The sequence below is a fragment of the Neofelis nebulosa genome, chromosome 7 (assembly GCF_028018385.1).
Source record: "Neofelis nebulosa isolate mNeoNeb1 chromosome 7, mNeoNeb1.pri, whole genome shotgun sequence".
NCBI classification, from domain to species: Eukaryota; Metazoa; Chordata; class Mammalia; order Carnivora; family Felidae; genus Neofelis; species Neofelis nebulosa.
Window position 1 is genome coordinate 1,561,282 of NC_080788.1, and position 17,892 is coordinate 1,579,173.

Here is a 17,892-nt window from a genome sequence, read left to right on the forward strand (position 1 = left end):
ATGGGGGGCCGAGGCCAGAAAGGAGGTGGCAGGGGGACAGGGGCTGGCCGTTTAATGGGGACCGAGCTTCAGGCTCGCAGGATGAAGCGGTCAGGAGACGAGGCTCGACAGTGAGGGCATGTTCCCGTTAAGTGAGATGTGAACGTACCTGATTCTTTTCACAGAACTGAGTGGGGTCCTGTCGTGGACAGCTGGGAGGGTCCTGACTCCAGAAGGAACAAGGGGGAAGGGGAGGAGGAGGCCTGCCGTAGAGACGGCAGGCGGGAAGATGACGGGGCACCGAGGCCCCCCGCTGCGGCTGCCTCGGCGGGCTCTCCCAGAGGCCAGCCCTGTGACACGAGGGATCGCTCAACAAGGGAGGCCAGAACGCAGGGCCAGGCCAGGGCCTAGCTCAGGAGGAGTCAGAGCCACCTCCTCGTCCCAGAGCCCTCGGAGGCAGGAGCCTCAACGTCCCCTCCAGAGCAGGCAGCAGTCACCATTCATGGTGATGGGACGAGAAGGTGCATCCCACCCGCAGCCCATCAGCAGACCCCCAGCTCCTCCCGCAATCGGCCCTTGGGGCAGGCTACGTATAGGACGTTTCTGTGCTCGAGTTCCGTCTGTAAACTTTAAAACATGGTCATTCTTGGGGCACCTGGGTGGCTTCGTTGTGTTAAGTGACCAACTCCTGATTTGGGCTCAGGCCATGGTCTTGTGAGTTCGTGAGTTCGAGCCCTGCATCGGGCTCTGTGTTGACAACAGGGTCTCCTTGGGATTCTACCAATAAATAAATAAACTAACTGTAAATGTTTTTTATTCTCAAGGTAGTTAGCATACAGTGTCATCCTGGCTTCAAGAGCAGAATCGGTGACTCATCACTTCCATGTAACATCCAGTGCTCATCCCAACAGGTACCCTCCTCAGTGCCCATCACCTGACTAGCCCATCCCCCTTCCCAGCACCCCTTCAGCAACCCTCAGTTTGTTCTCCGTATTTATGAGTCTCTTCTGTTTTGTCCCCCTCCCTGTTTTTATTTTTGTTTCCCTTCCCTTATGTTCATCTTTTTTGTCTCTCAGAGTCCTCATATGAGTGAAGTCGTATGATTTTTGTCTTTCTCTGACTAATTTTGCTTAGCATAATACCCTCCAGTTCCATCCACGTAGTTGCAAATGGAAAGATTTCATTCTTTTTGATTGCCGAGTAATACTCCATTGTGTGTGTGTGTGTGTGTGTGTGTGTGTATATATATATATATATATATATATATATATATATATATACCATATCTTCTTTATCCATTCATCCATCGATGGACATTTGGGCTCTTTCCATACTTTGGCTATTGTCGATAGCGCTGCTATAAACACGGGGGTGCGTGTGTCCCTTCGAAACAGCACACCTGTATCCCTTGGATAAATGACTAGTAATGCGATCACTGGGTCGTAGGGAAGTTCTATTTTTAGTTTTTTGAGGAACCTCCATACTGTTTTCCAGAGTGGCTGCACCAGCTTGCATTCCCACCAACAATGCAAAAGAGATCCTCTTTCTCTGCATCCTTGCCAACATCTATGGTTGACTGAGTTGTTAATGTTCGCAATTCTGACAGGGTCGTGAGGCGGTATCTCCTTGTGGTTTTGACTTGTATTTCCCTGATGATGAGTGAAGTTGAGCAGTTTTTCATGGGTCGGTTGGCCATCTGGATGTCTTCCTTGGAGAAGTGTCTATTCATGTCTTTAGCCCATTTCTTCACTGGATTATTTGGTTTTTTCAGGAACAGGAGCCCTTAGGAAGGTCTTGTTCATCCGGAGGAGGCCGCGGGTCCCACCGTGTTCAAGGCGACGAGCTGCTGGTGTCAGTTCCCCAGGGCTGTGCTGCCCTCGGTCCCTCCCGGGACATCCCACAGGTGAATCGGCTCACACCTGCTGGAGCTCACATCTTCCCCCAGGTCTCCCCAGGGCTCGGCCTCTGGGAGCCTCCGGCGGCTGGGCCGCAGAGGGAAGTCACAACACGCTCCCCTGCAGGCTCCCTGCACTTCTGCCCCCGACCCGGACACAGCACGTGGACCGCAGCTGCTGCTGGCCGCTCACGGCCCGAGGACCGCGGCCCCGAGTCTCTGTCTGAGCTCAGGGTGAAGGAGCGTGAGGACACAGCACCCGCGTCCTCCCGGGAGGGAGGACAAGGCCAGGCCACGGGGCCACGGTGACCCCGCGCTGCCCGGGGCTTACCTCCGCACCCTGGGTCTGTGCTGCCCTATTTGAAGACAAAGCTCTAATGAGGCTTCACTCTGCCTCTGTCTCCAGACTGCACAATTCCCGGGCTCTCAGATAAGGGAGTCGGGAAAATGTTTGGACAATGAAAGCAGCGAGATCATTAAGGGGAACAAATTCTGCAGAAGAAGGCGGCCTTCCCTGGAGACGCACAATTCCTGCTGCGTCCCGACAGCCTGCCTTCCTTCGCCTAACAGCGGCAACCCCTTACCCGAAAACAAAGCAAGAACAGGGGAAACTTGACCTCAAATCAATTCCAGATCTGGGTGGGGGAGGGGAGAGCGAGGGCAGAAAGCCCAAAGCCACTGGGGGCACCTGGGTGGCTCAGCTGGGTAAGCGTCCCACTCTTGATTTCGGCTCAGATCATGATCTCGGGGTTCGTGGGTTCGAGCACCGGGCTGGGCTCTGTGCTGACAGTGTAGAGCCTGCTTGGGATTCTCTCTCCTCTTTCTGCCCCTCCCCTGCTCCCCGTCTCCCTCTCAAAATAAATACACTTAAAAAGAAAGAAACCCGACAGCCCTTAAAAAGCACAATTTCGGGGCACCTGGGTGGCTCAGTCGGTTAAGCACCTGACCTCGGCTCAGGTCATGATCTCACAGTCTGTGAGTTTGACCCCCGCATTGGGCTCTGTGCTGACAGTTCAGAGCCTGGAGCCTGCTTCAGATTCTGTGCGTCCCTCTCTCTCTCTCCCCTCCTCTGCTCATGCTCTATCTCTCTCTGTCTCAAAAATAAACATTTAAAAAAAAGCACAATAGACAGAGAATACACTCACAGTGTGCCAATACCATAAGGGCAGTCCTGCGATTGGATTCTGTGTGCACACAGACAACAGCTCGGACAAAACATCAACAACCAAGAACAGCTGATTCGTTACATGGTTGGAGCATGGCTTAACTTTTTTTCAGTCTGGTTTCCATCAACGTTGCTCGCACCACAAATAATTTCTAAAATGGCATTAAGGTGCCTTGGTGACAAGGGGATGCCAATTATGAATTCCTGCACCTCCGGAACGAGGCTGAGCCAGGGGCGCCGAGCCCCAGCCTGCGGAACGGAGCCTTGCACTCGATTTGTTTATTTTGCCTGGAAAAAAAGGAAGGTTTGATTTAAAGAGACATGACATTTTTAAGTGAGCATCACATACCTATGTTTTATTCCAAGGGCACAGCCCGTTTATACAGGATTTGCTCACGTGGCCTCTGAGCTGCACGTACTCACTGCTGGGCGGCTTTCAGACGCTGACCAACGGACTTGATGTCCCTAGTGTCACCATCATCACTGCCCTGGGCTGACCTGTGCCTCTGCAGGGCCCTCCCACACGCCCCACTCTGGTACCCAGAGAGCCATGAAATAGTGACTGTCACCGGTGCCCCAGCAAAGCAGGCTGGACCGCTGCTCCCCAGGCCCAGTGTCCTGTGTCCCGAGAGGAGGGGCCGGGAGTCTTCACCACTCCCCCGTGTGTAGACCAGTCCCAGTCAGTCCTGGTGCTCCGTGCTCTTACCGACGAATGCGTGGGGACCCCGGGGTGATGCCCTGTACACAGGGTCCTCCCCCACCCTCCGGTTGACCAACCCCGGGGGCCCATGGCTCTGAGAAAGAAGGCACAGGGATTTCCCCCTCTGGATGTTGCTGCACATGTGACGTCTGGAGCTCCGTACTGGAGGGAGGAGAGCGGAGCCCGCAGGGTTTCGGGAAGAATACGTGTGCCCCTGGATTAGGACCACGGAAGTCCTCATCACGTGGCCTTGTTGCCCACGCCAGCTCGAATTCCGTCTGTGTTGGGCCCTGCTTGGTGTCTAGATCTCATCTCTGGCCTCCCTCTGGGCAGGGCAGAGGAACCCAGGTGACAGTGAAAGCAGGCAGGCAAGACACGACCCTAGAGACGATCCTACCCCGTTATCCCCAGTTGTCTGCACGACCATCCTGCCCACTCACACGCACGCTCCCAGCACCTCAAGTTCAAACGGCAAGAGACGTGAGACAGGCTTCTCGCAACACTGACAAGGAAGCGAGATTCTCGGAGGAAAAGGAACTTGCCAAGTAGTATTCGGACAGGCAGAAGTCCATCAGCTGGTATCCAGCCAGAAATCCAAATTCTCGGCGAACTTCTCCCCCGGAGTCACCTCCCCACCACTGCCCCAAGCAGAATCGGTCATCCTTGTTCATTGCCACCCATACATGCTGTGCCCACCTTTACTGCAAACAGTCCCTATGACGTGGCACAGACACTGGTCCCCAGTAGAATGTACCCTTTTCTGCTGACGTGTAACTGACACATGACACCATGTTAGTTTCAGGGGTACAACCTAACCATCCGGTATTTGTATATACTGTGCAACGATCACCACGGTGTTTGGTCAACACCCATCACCATACGTAGCTACAGAACTTGTTCCCTGCGACGAGAATGTTTTTAAGATCCACTCTCTCAGCAACTTTCAAATATGCAATATAGTATTGCTAACTACAGTCACCATGCTGTATGCTACGTCCCGCGACCTAATGATCTTATAACGACAAGCTTGTACCTTCTGACCACCTTCACCCATTTCGCCCATTCCCGCCCCCTGCCTCTGGCCACCACCTGTCTGTTCTCTGTATCTATGAGCTTGTATCTACGGTTTGTTTGTTTGTTTGTTTGTTTGTTTGTTTGTTTGTTTTAAATTCCACATTTAGGGTCGGCTTTAGCTCAAGCGGTTACTTCGCATGTGGTTCCTAAATTCCACATCTATTCCACTCATATTTGAGTTTAGTTTTTTTGTTTTTGTGTGGCGTTGTTTTTAGATTCCACCCATGAGTGAGATCATATGGCATCTGTCTCACATCGTCTTCATCCATTCAGCTGTCAGTCGGTGTTCAGGTTCTTTCCATGTCTTGTGTGTTGTAAATAATGTTTCTGTGAACATTGGGGGGGGGCAGATATCTTTTTGAGTTACTATTTTTGCCTTCTTCAGATAAGTACACAACAGGGCAACTGCTGGGTCGTAGGGTAGTTCTATTTCACTTTCTGAGGAGCCTCCACACTGTCTTCCAGAGCGGCTGCACCAGTGCGCATGCCCAGCAACAGCACAAGAGGGTTCCCTTCTCTCCACATTCTGGCCAACACTTGTTTCTTGTGTTTTTGATTCTAGCCGTTCTGACAAATGGGAGGTGGTAACTCTTTGTAGTTCTGACGTGTATTTCTCTGATGATGAGTGGTGTTGGGCGTCTTCTCACGTGTCGGTTGGCCTCTGGATGTCTGCTTTGGAGAAGTGTCTGTTCCAGGCCTCCGTCCATTTTTTAGTTGGATTGTTTGGGGTTTCGTTTTGCTATCGAGTTGTACGAGCTCTTTATGTATTTTGGAGACTAACCCCTTATCAGATACGTGATTTGCAAATATCTTCTCTCATTCCATAAACTGCCTTTTCGTTTTGTTGATGCAGAAGCTGCTTGGTTTGAGGTGGTCCCACTGAGTTATCTTTACTTTTGTTGTCTTTGCTTTTGGTGTCAAATCAAGTCAAATAAATCATCACCAAGACCAATGTCAAGGCGCTCTGCCACTGATGTTCTCTCCTGAGAGTTTTACGGCTTCAGGTCTCACATTCAAGTCTTTGATCCATTTTTACTTTATTTTTGTGTAGGGTGTATGTATGGTGTTTTCTTTCCTTGTGGCATCCTTGTCTGGTTTGGGTATAAAGACAAGGCTGGCCTGGGAAATTACTTTGGAAGAGTTTTCTCTCCTCTTCTATTTTTTGGAAGAGTCTGAGAAGAGTCGGTATTAACTCTTCTGGAGGTAGAGGGGAAAGTCCAAGAGGTCTGGAGCACGAGAAAGATTTGTGGCATCACTGCAGCCTTTATAGACAAAGGGGCCACAAGTCGGGGGACAGGGGAAGCTTCTAGAAGCTGAGAACTCCAGCGAACAGTCAGCAGGCAAGCAGGACCTTAGTCATACAACCACTCAGGACTGAATTCTGCCAGCAACCCCAAGAGCCTGGGAGTGGACTTACGTCCAGAACCTCCAGGTCAGAGCGCAGGCCGCAGGCACCAAGATTTCCGCCAGACGAGCGGCTGACCTTGCCTGGGCTTCAAACTATGAGCCCGTCATGGGGCGCCTGGGTGGCGCAGTCGGTTAAGCGTCCGGCTTCAGCCAGGTCACGATCTCACGGTCCGTGAGTTCGAGCCCCGCGTCAGGCTCTGGGCTGATGGCTCAGAGCCTGGAGCCTGTTTCCGATTCTGTGTCTCCCTCTCTCTGTCCCTCCCCCGTTCATGCTCTGTCTCTCTCTGTCCCAAAAATAAAATAAACGTTGAAAAAAAAAAAAAAAAAAAAAAAAAAAAAAAACAAACTATGAGCCCGTCAGATGACGAACGGAGACGAAGCGTTGCTTCAAGCTGCTAAGTTCGTGCTGATTTGTTACCCAGCCAGGGAAGGCGAATGCAGGGGGCTCGTGGCTGGATTTCGCGGCTTGGAGGCGGACAGGGAGGGGGTTTGCTCAGCAAATGATCAGAGCAAACCGATTTCAATTCTGATGTCAACCTACTCGGAAACAACTGGCTTCCAGGCAGTTAGCAGAAGGGACTTGGGGACATTTGATCCTGGGGGGGACAGGAATCCAACCTCAGCTGGCGTGGTTATCAGGTATATGCGCTGTCGTGAGGCCAAGTTCAGGGTAAAGTAAATGTGTTGTTGAGCAGGGACGCCCGCGAGGAGCCACCAACATGGCAGGGACAGAGAGCTCCTGTTCCTTCTGGGTCTTAACCTTCTGGCCGCAGGAGGAGGGAAAGGACCAGATCACACAGTCAGTGAGGAGAACGAGGAACTCGACCCCCGCCCCACCCCACCCCGCAGACCGTGCAGCCTAGTAACCTCTGAACAGCTGCGATACCCATGCTGCTGTAATTCACACGTCAAGACGCCGCAGACTGGCACGGCCAGCGGCTCGGGCCACGGGCACCGACGTCCATCCGGGGCCACAACCCGCCCCAGGCACCTCCGGTCCTGCAGCCCCCCGTCTGCGGTCAGAGCTGACCAGAGAAGGAGGCCACCTTTCCGTCTCCTCTCACTCACTTCTCGGGGAAGGTGAGAACACAGCACGACCCTGGCATGAAGCGAGAAGGTTGAGGACGGAAGGTTCCGTCCATTGGGGACACCGGAGAAACCTCAGACACGCAGGGTGAAAGTCCGCGGAGAAGCAGAGAGGAACCAAGCGGCTCGTGGCCACGGGGACCCCCACCTGTGCCGTTATGTCTAGTGTTCCATTCACATGGCGGGCCCACCCGGGCAACCGGAAGGCTCCCCTGGGCTCTTCTCAGGGCCTGGACAACGGCCTTCTGACTCAGGGAGGTGGCTGGCGTCTGGGTTCTCCCGGAAAGCCTGTGACTGTGACGAGCAGACTCAAAAGCAGCTCTTGCGAAGAGCCGTCCGAATTCCATCTCCCCCCAAAGACTCGTTTCCGGGGTGCGCTCGACTGCAGACCCGTCCATGGGCTCCGGCAGCCTGCGCCCTCTTCCTGGCTTCTCTGGGCTCTGCCCGATGACTCCTGAGTGCGGCGGCCCCGGGGTGAGGCCAGCGCGCACTCGAGGAGAGGAAGTCAGCAGGCAACGCTCGCCTTGTGACGCACAGATCGTGAGCCCCTCGCTGGAAGTGCACACTTTGAGGGATGAGAATCTCACTCCTGGCCACGTACTGGTCCCTAATTAGCTCACAGGCAATTAGAGCTACAGGGGCCGCACCCCGTAAAGGCCGCGTGCCTGGGTTTTCTTTCCCTTGGAAGCGTGCACCCAAGTGGCGAACGTCCCTTTCGGCGAAGCCCACGCGTCCCCATCCGTCAACACCGCAGCAGCTCTGGTTGTAGAAATGTCGTGGCCACACGCGTTCCTGTCTGCAGCCTTCTCCGTACTCACTGCCGGCGGGGCCTTGGCTCTGCTCCTGGCTCCGTGATGAGGAAGGACAGTGTGACTCAGAGACATAGAGACACTCCTCCGTGGTGTCAGCCGAGGGCCGGGGGTGGGCTGATTCGCAGTCTGTGATAAAGTTCTCAAAGCTGTGAGAATACTTCTATGTTCCGACTCAGGACTCTCACCGCGGGGACGTTTCTAGACAAAGGAAGTCATCCTAAACAGTGAAATAGCGTCACGCACGGTCTCAGCCTGGGCCGCGCAGAAAGCCGAGCTGAAATTATAAACATTTATGTGCTAACACTTGGTGATCGATGAAGAAGGCGTGGGGAAACGGAGGGATGAGGCAGAGAGGAAAGGGCCGCCATGGCCTGTGGGGGCCTTTGCCGAGCTGGCCACTGCCCGGTATGAAGGAAGACTGACTGCTGGACCTCACGAGACCGCCTCCCGCAAGGTTGCCTCGTCCGGCGTCCGAGAGTCTGGACCTCCGCCTGCAGGGAGGAAGTGTGCAGGAGGTGGCCCGGGGCTGCGGCCCCCGCTGGCTGGGGGGTCTGCCCCGGGAGGCATCCACTCCTCCCACTTCCTGGCTGCACGTGTGTGCCCAGAGGGTCCCTGGACGTCACACCTCGGCTTCACCAGGGGACCCCAGGAGGTGCCTACATAAGGCTGGAAGGAGTGCATCCAGGGGCAGCTGCCACAGAGACAGGGGAGGCTAGACTCTGAGCCCGGAGGCCGTGGGGACGGGGACGGGACCCCCGGAGCCCCTGAACAGGCTGGCCTTCACACAGAGGCGTCCATCTGGGTGTGGGTCCCCACCAGGCGCACAGGCTCTGCGGTCACATCACCTTCGGTGCGTGCGACCTCGCTCTACCATTCGCCAGGGCACACTCACCCCGTGCCCTGCACTCGCACGCGTGTCAGGTGACGGAAGGGTTCCGAGGTTTGGACGCAACCCTCTGTGCAGCGCGCGTGGCCACCACATGAGCCCGGCAGAACCGGGGCCCCCTCGCCTGGAATAATGACAAAGTGAAGACAACAGAGGTAGGCAGAGGGGCGGTTTAGTCCCGGGGCGGCCAGTTCGTGGGTCTCTGCGTGTCCTTGAGGAGTTACACCGAGGTTGAAGAAAGAACACAACACGAGACAAAGTTGGCGGACGGTGCTGAGCCCTCACGACTCACCACCTGCAAACGCTCGGGGCGTTCGTCCGCACGCGGCAGCGATTCGGGGGGAAAAGGTCTGCCGACACCGCTCAGTCGCTCCAGGCAACGCTGGCCTCTTCTCCTCCGTCGGCGGACCTCCAGATGCGTTCGGAGTACAGCGAGCCCAGCCCCGATCTCCACTTGTTTCAACCTTCTCCGAGTCCCCGACCGCCCTGGCGCCTGGAGACGGCCGCGTGATCCGCTTTCAGACCAGATGACCTAATGGGAATTGTGCCGCGTGCAGTCCAGGCAAGGGTGCCTTCCTGATGGAAACAGGAGGGACCCGGCAGGCACCGGGATGTAGATGCGAAGTCTGGGACCACCGCAGCCACCCTCTGAGCATGAGGTGACCAGCACGAGGGAAGGCTCGAGAAAGTCAGTCCTGTCTCTTTGAGCCACTGAAGCCACATCGAAAACTACGTTCAGTCTCTGTATAGAGACTTGTTGAAAGACTCGCTTACTTGTTTAAAACTCTGTGGTCAGGTTCTCTGTTGCTTGTGACCAAACACACACCAACTCATCTAGGATGTGGTGCTAATCAGCTTACGTTCCTACGTCAGTGGCTTTTTACGCTAGAGGTCAAGGCCCGTTTGTATTTCCTACTTACAAGTAAGTTAACTGAGCCTAAGTGACTTCTCCAAACCAGAGTTCATACCCGGTCTTGATCCTGGAGCCCTTTTCAGCACTTCAAGAGCAAAGAGTGTGCAGAGTACGAGGAGACTGTCACGCAGAGAAAGGGGCTCCAAGCCATGAGGCTGGGGAGACGGGTCGAGTCTGGGGGGTGGGTGTTGTTGTTGTGCCATGCCAGGGGTTCCGCTTTCTTGTGGCCGTGTGGGGAGACCGACGCTTTGGCAGAATTCGCTGCCACACGCCCAAGGCCCCATGAGTGGTACAGCTCAGTAGGTGTTGAATGAAGGAAGGAACCAATGAGCAGATTTTCCTGCAATATCTATTCCACAAGAGAGACAGGAGGGTATGAACTATGGGGATGCCTCTAGGACCGGGGAGGAGGGAGCTAATTCAAGAGCGATTCGGAAAACACAGGGCCGCAATCGTCACATGGCCACCAGCCGGTCCTCTCAAAAGGATGCTTTTCCTGGGCCGTTCGGCTGAGCACGGTCCCCGGCCTACAGAAAACATGCTCCCGCTCGTCGCCTCGTGTTCACTGCCCTTCATTACCTTCTAGCTCAACGTCTTGTCCAGAGCAAGTATCCATCCAGCGCCACGGAAGGGAAGTGCAGGTTAATTAATGGGCTAATATGCATAGCATCTAGTCTCTTACAAGTGTCTCTGTCTACATTACTTACTCGTTTGGATCTCCCCTCGTCTGCTCATTATTGTTCGCCAACAACCACGTGAACCACGTCTCGCAGACGAAGAAGCCAAGGTTCACAGAGACCAGTCATTACGCTGACCCTTTGGTCAGACCCGCCCCACCTGCTGTCCCTGCTGCTCAAGACCCATCAACCGCTGCAACTCGGCAGGCTCGTTCCCGTCCCCAAGGTCATGGTCAGCTCACTGCGCTCAGGGCCCCTGGATGGAGCACGCCCAGTACCCACCGGGCTCTGTCCAGACCTCAGATAACTCACGATCAAACCCCACACCCAGACGAGTCTCCCAGCAAGAAAACTGAAGTCATCACTCTTCACCCAGAACTGGGTTTATAGGTTTTCGTCCCACACAGACGGATCATAACACTCTGGTCAAATATGAAACTTCTGGAAGCTCTTCAACAGACAAAGATGATTCTAAATCTCTCACAAATCTTCTCATGATTATTGTCGCAAATAGCTCCCTCCGGCTGGAATGCAGGTCAGTATCTGGAGTTTCTGACTCCAATTCATCCTTCAAAACTCTGCACTAAGCCTACCTCCTCCAGGAAGCCCTCTGGAGTACAGTGGGCTTGCTGCCCATCAAAGACTCACGCCTTCTTTCTGTAGGTTTCGGCCGTGTTTGGAGAAAGTCGGCCTGGCCAGCAACTGTGTTTACGACCCTCTAGGGCCTAGATGGGGCCACGGGACTGGTCCTAACCAGTGAAATACAAGGGAAAGAAATGAGTGCCACCCCACATCTCCCTATTCCCCCATCGGCTGCAGAGATGCGAGAAGGCACAACGTGTTGAAGATGCAGGGCCTTTATTGGTCTCCAAACGTGGAGCAGAACTTGTCCGTCTCCTCACTGCCTCATGCCAACTCCTTTTCCCACAGCCAAGGGCACCTGCGATTGGCTTAAATGAGTAAGAACTCTTTCGTAACGTCAAGTCCTTGAAAGCTTGGATTTGGTCATCGTCACTGCCGCGGTTACAGCCCACGGTATCGTAACGAATATACCCTTCAAACCCCTTTGCACCGTCTAACGCCCTCTTCTAGAAGCTGCATCACAAGGAGATCCAGGCCTGCTCTTGTCACGTTGTAAGTGACACAGTTATTCACGTGTCCACCTTTCCTCCCTGCTTACACCTGGGGTCTCCCCTGACTCTATCTCCAGCTACTGGCCCAGAGTGGTTAGTCATGAGTGTTTGCGGAATTAACTTTTGGATTAATAGGTTGAGTTCCGTAATGTTTACCAGTTTCCAAAGTGCCTCCCCCTTATTCGATTTCAGTTTTTGTCCCCACTTATTCAACATACATTTGTACAGAATTATTTCGCCCTCTGGGCAGGGAGACGCGGTAATGCAATTCTTAGCATCCTGCTTTTACCAGAAGAAAAACCAAAACCAAACACGTTGGAGGCTCCGAGAGGCTAAGCTGTCAGTGTGGCCTGCGGGGTGCGGGCCGGGTGTCTGGTAGTCGGTAACGACGGTCTCCAGCTTATCTCCACGTGGGCGTGCACGGTTGAGGTGCCCTAGTTAATGACCCGCCTTCTGAGGGAGCGATGCTTTCTGCTTTCTGCTCTTGGAGACATTATTAGGAGATTTCACTGCCTGCCGGGCACGGACGCGCACCTGACCTGACCGGACGGTGAGGGTGCAGGGTGGAGACGCGCACCTGACCTGACCCGAGGACGAAGGCGCCAGGCACAGAGACGCGGAGCCAAGACCCATGGAGACGGACAGCTGGCCCTCTGGAGCGCCACACTTCAAGTCTGTCCTATCAGCGGGCTCCTTATCATGTAAGATAAAAATTCGCTGGTCCCTCCGCTACAATTACACCCTTACTCCCTCGATTTCCCTCACTCTAGTGGCTCTCTTACTGTCACTCTCTGGACCACAACTAATCAATACGTTGGTATCTTTTGTCGCCTCCAGGCTACAGGCCATCAATTTCCATCTGGTCCTCAACCAAGGATATCAACCATCAGATGGCTACAGCTCTTTCCCTTTCGGTCCTCAACCAAGGGTATCAACCATCAGATGCCTACAGCTCTTTCCCTTTCGGTCCTCAACCAAGGATATCAACCATCAGATGCCTACACCTCTTTCCCTTTCGGTCCTCAACCAAGGATATCAACCATCAGATGCCTACACCTCTTTCCCTTTCGGTCCTCAACCAAGGATATCAACCATCAGAGGCTTACAGCTCTTTCCCTTTCGGTCCTCAACCAAGGATATCAACCATCAGATGCCTACAGCTCTTTCCCTTTCGGTCCTCAACCAAGGATATCAACCATCAGATGGCTACAGCTCTTTCCCTTTCGGTCCTCAACCAAGGGTATCAACCATCAGATGCCTACAGCTCTTTCCCTTTCGGTCCTCAACCAAGGATATCAACCATCAGATGCCTACACCTCTTTCCCTTTCGGTCCTCAACCAAGGATATCAACCATCAGATGCCTACAGCTCTTTCCCTTTCGGTCCTCAACCAAGGATATCAACCATCAGATGCCTACAGCTCTTTCCCTTTCGGTCCTCAACCAAGGGTATCAACCATCAGATGCCTACAGCTCTTTCCCTTTCAGTCCTCAACCAAGGATATCAACCATCAGATGGCTACAGCTCTTTCCCTTTCGGTCCTCAACCAAGGGTATCAACCATCAGATGCCTACAGCTCTTTCCCTTTCGGTCCTCAACCAAGGATATCAACCATCAGATGGCTACAGCTCTTTCCCTTTCGGTCCTCAACCAAGGATATCAACCATCAGATGCCTACAGCTCTTTCCCTTTCGGTCCTCAACCAAGGATATCAACCATCAGATGCCTACAGCTCTTTCCCTTTCGGTCCTCAACCAAGGATATCAACCATCAGATGCCTACAGCTCTTTCCCTTTCGGTCCTCAACCAAGGATATCAACCATCAGATGCCTACAGCTCTTTCCCTTTCGGTCCTCAACCAAGGGTATCAACCATCAGATGCCTACAGCTCTTTCCCTTTCGGTCCTCAACCAAGGGTATCAACCATCAGATGCCTACAGCTCTTTCCCTTTCGGTCCTCAACCAAGGATATCAACCATCAGATGCCTACAGCTCTTTCCCTTTCGGTCCTCAACCAAGGATATCAACGATCAGATGTCTACAGCTCTTTCCCCAAGCCCCTGAACGGACATGGCCAGCCGCCATCGCCTTATCTCCTCGATGGTCGGCAAGTGATGGGTGCCCCAAATCCCCACAACACCCCCTGACAGCATGAAGAAGCCAGAGTGGTCATCGCCCCAATTCCCTATGATTTGGGGTCCAATCACTTGGCGGGGGCGGGGGGATGTTAGGCAGTTAGGCGTGAGCGGGGAGGGGTAAAGCAGGTGCCGGCCACCCCCGAGGGTTAACGGCCACACCTTCAGAGCCACCTCTATGGGTGGCAGAACAGCAAAGGCTTAGCCACAGAGCGGGCTCAAGAGCCACAAGGGGACTTGTGAGAGCTGAGAATGCGCACAAAGGTGCACCTTGCCCTCAAGGTCACAGCAAAGGGTCGTTAGAAACTCACAAATATGCAACACATAAATACAATTATAACAGAAGGCTTCACAGGTAGGCACATGCTTAGAAGCCAAAATGTTATATAACCACCAGCTGTCAATCTAACATGCCCCTCAAAGCCAAGTTTACACGTGCAGAAAGCAGCTTAAAAGGATGCGGCAGGACCTTCACAGGGCCATTGCCTCTCTTGCTTCAGCAGTGACCCGCTTTCCCTCTTGAAAGTTCCCTGTACTTACCTACTCAGTCAACTCTCCCTCCCCATTCTGGGCTCCGGTCTCGAATTCTTCGGTGCATCTGGGACAGAACTGAGTGGACGTCATGTTTCCTTGCATCCGAACACATCCCGAACAACGCACTGCCAGGGTCCGTCAGCAAGCAAGTCTGGTTGAATATAACAGAAAACTAAAGTAAGAGAAGCGTAAACAAGAGGTGAGTCCCTTTCTCTTCTGTAACAGCAAGTCTAGAGCTAGGTGATCTCTGACACTGGTTTGGTGGCTCAAGGACATCAGGACCAGGGGCTCTGAAATGATCTTCATTTTTCCCTCACATTTGCAAGATGAATGCTTCAGCTCCAGCCATCACATCCGAGTTCTGAGAATTAGGAAGGGCCAGAAGGAGGAAGGCATGGTATCTATATCAGGAAAGTAAAACCTCAATAAGCCTCAGCAAGTTTTTCTTTGACAAGTATTGGCTTCAAGAATGGTACAAAATAATAATCTTTGATCTAGGCACAATGCCATTCTCAACAACACTGGGGTTCCATTAGTAAGAGAAAGAGAAAGGATGGCTACAGCGTAGAAACACAGCAGTTTCCACCCTGTCACCCTGTAATGTTCAGACTAGATTCCTGCTGAAACAACGGCAATCCGAATCCTTAACTGGGACACCCAGAACACATGCAAAGTTAGCAAGTGGGGGGCAAAAGGTACCGCACACCATAAACAGTCTAACAAAGAAGAAATTCTGACAAAGGAGACAGGAACGAGGGATCGGGACCATAAAGATCAGAGTTTACACAGTGACCCGACCATGGACCACAAGGAGATTCTGACCAGGGGACGGTGCTTTGCCCCAGCCCAGGAGCTGTTCGGGCACAAGCCAGCTGCAAGCACGGTTAGTCCAAGGTTTTCTGAGATGGCAGCAGAGGACTTGTCTGCGTGCACGGGCACGGTGCAGAAAGGAGGCTCCAAAAGGACCATTTAAATAACGTTACTGTCCTGGTCAAGAGCTTTGCTGGCCTGGTTCCAGATGAAAATGGAGCTCAAACACGCACCGTCCCATTCTCCTGACTTTCGAATATGCTACTACATAAAGACACGAGAAAGATAGGAAATCTATCAGTGGATGGCAGGTGCCACCAAATACTAGGTTTACGTGAGTTACGTAGAACGCACCTGGTTTAGGGTAAATTTCCAATCGTCCCCTAATTGGCAGGTGGATCCGAAGAGAAGGTTCACCTGGGAGCAGGTGCGAAGTGTCCCCAGCGGAGTGCAAACACCTCACCGGCAACAGCAGGTTTAAAGACAAGCGGGGTTGGGAGAGACGTGCACTTGCTCCCACAGATTGTTCACGGGCGTGCCCCTGCGCTGGGCACACAGCTGGCGTCTGTATGTCTCTCTCCAGCCTTTCCGCGGAACTAACCGGGTATTAGGGAGAGCTGAGCTGTGGCTGCAGCGGGCTCTGATGCCCGAATCAAGGGAGGGTCGTCTGCCGCTCAATGAGACGCCCCAACCAACACAGAGAAGATGTTCCCTGCAGCATGACTGTGCTCGCCTCTCCACCACCAACTAGAAGTCCATGGACTGACGAACGGATAAAGATGTGGTTTATGTACACAACAGAATACTACTTGGCAACGAGGAAGAATGAAATCCTGCCATTTACAGCAACGTGGATGGAACTGGAGGGTATTATGCTGAGTGAGATAAGTCAGGCAGAGAAAGACACATACCATGTTTTCACTCGTATGTGGAACTTGAGAAACTTAACAGAAGACCACGGGGGAGGGGAAGGGGAAAAAATAATTACAGAGAGGGAAGGAGGGAGGCAAACCATAAGAGACTCTTAAATAAAGAGAACAAACTGAGGGCTGATGGCGGCGGGGAGAGGGGAAGATGGGTGATGGGCATGGAGGAGGGCACCTGCCGGGATGAGCACTGGGTGTTGTATGTTAGTGATGAATCAGAGGAACCTACCCCCAAAGCCAAGAGCACACTGTGTACACTGTATGTTAGCTAACTTGACGATAAATCACATTAAAAAAATAGAACTCTAGAGTGAAAAACACCACCTCTCAACCTGCAGCAGCAAGGCCGGCGTGGATAGTCAGAAGGGAGAGGTCCGCACACTCCTAAGAAGGAGAGAGGTCTCAGAGCTCGGAACACATTTCGGAGCCTGCGCTCGGTGGGTGAGGTGGGGGTGGGGGTGGGTGAGCTAGGGCATCACCAGCTAACACCCACCACGCGCTCGGCCGTGGTGCCCGGCTGGTGCTGAGACCCTACCAGGGGCAGGGAAAAGCCATCGTTCAGCCCACCGGGGTGGATCGTACTGAAAATCTGCCTGTGGCTGTAACTCCCTTCCCCCCGACCCCTCCCCGGTAAACAGACATCTAATCTAACAAGACAAACTACTATAAAAAAATTAGTTTTTGTCCTCTTTTTCTAAAGGTAAAAGATTTGAAAAGGATCCACATAGTTTTTAACGGCTTAAAACTCAATAATGGCAAGCCAGTTACCTCTCTCTGCCCACCTGAGAAAGCAAAGAGTCTCTGAACATTTGGAAAGATCAAGGCATCAAGACAAAAGGAATATATTAATATTTATCACTTTGAATGTCCACGGCCTAAGTGCACCAGGTAAAAAAATATTGTCAGGGTGGATCAAAAAACAGGACCCAGCTCTGTGTTCTCTACAAGAAACCCCCTTCATGGAGAGAGAGACACGTATCAATTTAAGGTAAACGGATGGGGGAAACATACTATGTTAACACTAATGAAAAGAAAACAAGGGTAGCTATATCAATAAAGCAGAGCAGACTCCAAAGTCAGGAAAGTTACCAGCGATCTCGAAAGGCAGTACTTAAGGATAAAGGAGCCAATTCTCCAAGGAGATAAAACAATCCTTAAAATGCGTGTGCCTAACAACAAATCATCCAGTTTTTCCTGAGGCGGAACTGAGAGAATATCAAGGGGAAACAGCTGAATCCACGGTGACGGCTCGAGACTCCACCAACCCTCCGCCAGAAACGGACAAAGCCAGGAGGTAGGAAAACAGTAGGACATAGCGGACCTTCACCACCACCAACTGAATGGACGTATTTGACCTCCGTAGACACCTTCATGCGACAACAGCAGAATGCACGTTTGTTTTCTCAGGTTCACAGGGAACATTCCCCAAACACATTCTGGACCGGAAAGCACACGTGAAATTCCACATACGAGTGAAATCATATGGTATTTGTCTTTCTCTGACTTATCTCACTTAGCATAACACACTCTGGGTCCATCTGTATTGTAACGAGTGTCACAGCGTGATGTATATAAACTTGTCGAATCACTGTGTTGTGCACCTCAAACTAATGGAACACGGTGTGCCATCTACACTCAAATAAAAAAAAAATTAAACGCACCTTAACAAATCTGAAAGAATATAAATCACGCAATCCTGCTCTCAGACCACGGTGAAATTGAGCTAGAAATCAATGTTTTGGAAAATCCCAAGATACATGC

The 17,892-nt window shown here is 52.6% G+C and overlaps 1 long non-coding RNA gene across 1 annotated transcript in view; it reads right to left on the reverse strand.

Moving 5' to 3' along the window:
- Window positions 1-14,649, reverse strand: part of LOC131515905 (uncharacterized) — a 141,258-nt gene extending 126,609 nt beyond the window's left edge. The window contains exon 1 of the long non-coding RNA XR_009263735.1: window positions 14,402-14,649. This is a non-coding gene — a long non-coding RNA (uncharacterized LOC131515905). The remainder of the gene's footprint in view (window positions 1-14,401) is intronic.
- Window positions 14,650-17,892: the final 3,243 nt, after the last annotated feature.